The 5,369-nt window shown below is 42.3% G+C and overlaps 1 long non-coding RNA gene across 1 annotated transcript; it reads right to left on the bottom strand.

Moving 5' to 3' along the window:
* Positions 1–464: 464 nt before the first annotated feature.
* Positions 465–3,243, bottom strand: LOC121141314. The gene is made up of 2 exons (XR_005878187.1): positions 2,216–3,243; positions 465–911 (listed from the first exon to the last, which is right to left on the bottom strand). It is a non-coding gene; the product is annotated as an uncharacterized LOC121141314 (long non-coding RNA).
* Between the last annotated feature and the right edge of the window lie 2,126 nt (positions 3,244–5,369).

Below are 5,369 nucleotides of genomic sequence, written 5' to 3'. Positions count from 1 at the left end.
TGTGTTTGTTTCTCTGTGTGCTTATGATGGCATGTGTGTCTGTGGTGTGTGCACATGTGGAGACCAGACGAGGACTCTGGGTGTTCTGTTCTTTAACAGTCTGCCTTATTATCTTGAGAAAGGGTCTTTCACTGAACTTGAAGCCAACCCAGAAGGAAGCACACCCTAGCAATCCTTTCCCTCCCATGTTGTGGATTAAATGTAATTCATAGATGTGAAACCTTAGAGCAGCTATGGCTCCCAAGTTGGGGTGATATTGTACTCAAAGGGCTATTGGCAACATCTGAAGATATTTCTGGGTAAAGAACTGGTAGAGATGCTACTGGCATTCAATAGGTTAGAGACAAAGGATGCTACTAAGCATTCCATGACGTACAGGGTAGCCCCTACAAGAAAGATTTTCCAAAGCCCAAATAGTGGGAGTGCATTACCCAATCAGTAAGTACAAGTCCTTGCTTCAAGGCTTCAGTGGAGGTTCTTTCCTTTATTATCTATATAACACAGCGAGTCCCTCAAGACTATCATTCTCTTCAAGAGTATGCAGGAAGCTATTACCATAATCACTTTACTCAGCCATAGGGACATCTAAGTGAATTAAAAAATGTAGGAGTTATTCTATGTTTCCCTACCACGAAGCAATAACTGAGAAATTGATACAAAATGTAGCTTCACTATGCTCCATCTTTATCTTCTTGCCTCCTACTCATAAGTCTAATGCCAGTCAGAAGTTTAAGTCTCACAAGTAATTATTTTCTTCTTCTCTTCTTCTTTTTGCTTTTTTTTTCAAGACAAAGTTCCTCTGTGTAGTTCTGGATATCCTGGACTGTAGACGTTGAACTCAGAGATTCACTTACCTCTGCCTTCTGAATGCTGGGACAAAAGGCAGGTGCCTTTATGGATGGCATAAATAACTATAAGAAGAAACACAAGGTGTAATAATAATTCCTAAAGTAATGGCAATTACAGTGTTGCATGTTCAAAGTTCTTGAGTACACCCAAAAGAAAACCCAGGAAAGGCCAGGCAGTGGTGCCACTTGCCTTTTATCCCAGCACTCAGGAGGCAGAGGCAGGCGGTTCTCTGTGAGTTCTGGTCTACAAAGTGAGTTCCAGGACAGTCAGAGCTGTTACGCAGAGAAACCTTGTCTTGAAGAAACAAAAAACAAAACAAAAAATCCAAACAACAAAACCCCAAGAAAACCCAGGAAAAAATTGTCTTGCTAAGTTTAAAAAAAAAAAGACAATTAAAAATAAGAGATGGGTTTTCTTTCACTTGTAAAAAAATGAGGAGGACAATAATTACCAAGAGAGTAGGAGGAGAAATTTCATAATAATGAAATGAAACTAATGAAATACAAACCAAATGTGACCTCAATAAAAGCTGCTTTGAAATTCCAATAAAAACAAAAGAGACAAAACTTGGACTCCCAGTATTTAAATGGAGAGTAAATCTAGAAGCAGAAGTGTGCAATATTGGTTTGAGGAAAGGACTGTGGGCACGGATACGCGGGAAGACGCCTGGGTGTAGAGTTCTGGGTGGAACACTGCTTCTCATAAAAGGCCTGGGTGCCAGCTACAGATCTATAAAAGGATTCTGCAAATTCTGTTTAAGGTGGAGTGTTGACTATGCTGACACAATTTCAGTTGTTTTTAAAAACCCCATGAAAATACAATAAAAGAATCAAGACAGGAGAGCAACCCTCTCCCCAAACAGGGAGAATGGAAGGGGGAAAGCAAAAATATAAAGGCTAAAAAGCAGACACCAGTCATAATTGTCTTCGACTCCAGATCATATAAACAAAGCTGAAAAATCAGATTAAAACTTCAATATATTTGGTCAAGGGAAATGTCTCAGTGGGTAAGTGTGAGGAGGTAGGTTCAAAATCCCCAGCACCCATGTAAAAAGCTGGGTGTGGCCCATTCAAGAGTCTATGACACCAGCACTTTGGGGGACAGACATGACATAAGGGTTAGTTGGCTGCTGCCCTAGCTCCAGGTTTAATGACAGACCCTATTTCAATGGATTAAGGCAGAGAGTGAGAGAGAGGACATCTGATGTCCTCTTTTGATCTCCGTACTCACACACTATTATGCAACAAACATCACACACACACACACACACACACACACACACACACACACACACACACACACACCTTCTACTACAGCCAGGACTATATAATCCACTTGCATCAGCAGAGTGGTAAAAATCACTCACCATGCCATATCAAGGATCTCAGTGCCTCAGACCCGTGGGAGCAGCAAAGCTTTCCATGGGTGAGGTTAGAGAAACGGCAAAGCCTTCCTCTGGTCGGAGTGTGCATGTTGACAGTGAAGAAAATGTCCAGTGTAGCTTTCTTCTTCCAGATGGGCTGAAGACTGCTCCATCGCAGAGACTGTTCCTACAGAGACTAGCTGAATCTGCCTCCTTGTTCAGTTGTATGCAATGTTCAAACATCTCCTTGCTATCTGTGTATATAACTCTGCCTCCCTGTTTAGCTCTATATAATAACCCTCCTCCCTGTCCAACTGTATATAATAGACATGCTGAGCTTCCGTCCTGTTGTGGATCCTCCATCAATCAGCACAGCCCTCCTGACCCCAGTTTTTCTGTACCTGTGTCTGCGTGTCCGTATCCTTCTTTATTCTCTCACCATTCCTAGTCAGGTTTCCAGGACCACGCTGTATAAGGGCATAGAACTGTTCCACAGCCAGAGCCCTAGCTATGGCACTATTTGAGGCCACTGTCTTCAGCAGCAATGGTAGCAGAACCTTGGCGGGTCCCAGACCCTATTCTACAACCAAATAAACCTAAGGTGGTGCCATCAGCAAAGCCATGTCTTCTGCTCTCCTCACAGTGGCATTAAGAGACTGCAGATTCTTCCTCTCTTCTCCCAAAGGCCACCTAGAAGAGAACCAAAGTAGATGGGTGCCTTCTGCTGTCACAGATGACAAGAGCAAGAACAGAATGGGGTTGGGAGAGCAGGTTGCATGGCAATATCAGAAAAACAAAATAGACCAGGACGGCACTGCAAGAGCTCAAAAGCTAAGCTCTCATCAGAGCTAAAGCTCACAGAGGAAGACAGAAGTACATCCTAACCTGGATGAGGACTAAGGGTTCTCTCAGCCAATGACTAAAATATGAAGAGTGCAGCAGAGATCACTCATCGTACCCAGAACCGGGAAAGCAACAATTTGCTTTAGATACGACAACCAATGCCAGAACTGACATGAATCAGATGTTGGGATGATATGACAAGGAATTTAAAGTATCCATCATAAAAGGACATCAACAGTCATTTACAAATTCTACTGAAACATTAAGGAAGAAAAAGAAAAATCTCAGCAAAGGAAACACTTTAAAAGATAGAAATTATAAAACTGGAAAATGCAAAGAGTCGCAACTTCAAAGCTTACAGGACAGACTTAGTCACATGAAGATGACAAACACCACGCACTGTGCTTACTTCATTTCAGTTGTTCTCAAAACCCCATATGGGCGACAGGGAATCTTTAAACTTGAGGACAGACTGAAGGAAGTTACTCAGTCTGAATAACAGGAAAAAAAAAACAGACTGAAAAAGAAAAATAAGCTGAGACTTGAGGTTTGAAATCAATTTTCCTTACCTGTTATTTCCCTGTCCATGGTTTCAGTTACCCTGTGGTCAAGAGCAGTGTGAAAACATTTGGGAGAAATGTCTTAAAGAAACAGCTCATAACTTTTAAACTACATGCCATTCCAAGTGGCATGGTGAAACTGCATGCCACCCTGGTCCAGACCATCCAGGGTATGAAGCATTCCCTTTTCATATCCTACCTGTCTGCTAGTCACTTAGCAGATATTTTGCTTATCAGATCAACTATTGTGGTATTGCAATTCAGGCAACCCTTACATTAATTAGTAATGGCTCCAACATATAAACTTGTATTATATGATTTTGTTATAACTGTCCAATTTTGCTGTTCGTTCTTTTATTTACCTCATTGTGCCTAGTTAACACCTTGATTTCTTTATAGATTAAGTTTTACCGTAGAAATGCATGTATAGGAGGGAAAACACAGTAGATAAACTGTAGTTTTACACATCCATGCTGTAAGTCTTGGAAACACAACTCTGAAGAAAAGGAGAAACTATATAGGAAAGAATTCATATCATAAGGATTCTGGAAGGTGACGACAAGACTGTGGGAGCACAAAAGTACTCACTGAATGACTGACTATTTCCTTGGTGAAAAATGTAAATCTGCAGATCCAAGAATAGGAGTGACTCTCAAATAGAAGTCCTAAGAAACCCGTAAGACACATCGTAATTAAACTTCTCAAATCAAAAACAACTTAAAAAGTTTAAAGCAGCTGAAGAGAAAGGGGGCAACCCACAGAAGAGCAACAATTAGAGACTGGTAGGATTCTCATCTGAAATGCCAGGCAGGAGGAAGTGACGCCCTTCAGGTTTCTGAAGAACCAAGATTCCCCAGACCATACAGGTCAAATATTTGTTAGGCGACTCAATGGGAAGAGGACACCCTGAGCAAAGGGGAAAGGGAATGCACTGCTGGCGTGTTGGGGGCCAAAGTCCCTTGTGCCCACAGAGCGCTCGGGAACTAGTAATGTTAAACGCACAGGGGCCTCTCTTCAGTGGAGGAGATAAAACACCCGTTTTCTCACCCAGAAGGCTGGGAGTGGATACTGTTAATGACCTGGTAACTTTTGACCCTCTGTGGAGGCAGACCTCATACAAATCCCCCAGAATGATTATCCCAGACTTTCCCTCACTAGCTCCCAGTTAATAGAACCCATCCTTGGGGGTGGGAGGGATATCATGTACTTTATAGCCTGCTGACCTCTATGCCATCTCAGTCAGAGACCACACTAGATTCTAGGCCCTTACAGCTGCAGAGCCCATCTTCATGGCCACGTGAAGGAGTCTGTAAGTTGTAACACCTTGAGCTTTACTGTGCACCTGGAATTGGAACGATTGTTGTCTGGAAACCTGGAATCGGAATTATTGTTACCTGAAAACTTTTTTTCCAAATTGTACTGTTTTTTAAATTTGCTGGCAATGCTTGACACTAGACTCCCCAAAGTCTGATCCAGGATGGCTAAGTCAGTCTGAACTGAGTTTTCATTCTCATCTCTTTTGGGGCTTGCTTCTTTGCTTGGGTCCCCCTTGCTGGCAGATCTTATATGTGACTCTGTGTTACCTATAAGACACACAAATAAAACTGTTACAGTTTGAATATACGTCCCCCACAGGCTCTTATAGTCGGGGCTTGGTGGCTGGTAGGCTTTGGGGAAATGATTGGATCCTAAGGACTCTGGACTAAGCAATGGGCTTATCTTTCGTGGATTCTCAGTGTGACAACATTGTTGGG

This window comes from Mesocricetus auratus, unplaced genomic scaffold, assembly GCF_017639785.1.
Source record: "Mesocricetus auratus isolate SY011 unplaced genomic scaffold, BCM_Maur_2.0 Super-Scaffold_100007, whole genome shotgun sequence".
Lineage (NCBI taxonomy): Eukaryota > Metazoa > Chordata > Mammalia > Rodentia > Cricetidae > Mesocricetus > Mesocricetus auratus.
The sequence above is the reverse complement of the archived record's forward strand: the minus strand, read 5'-3'. Positions and strand labels throughout refer to the sequence as shown.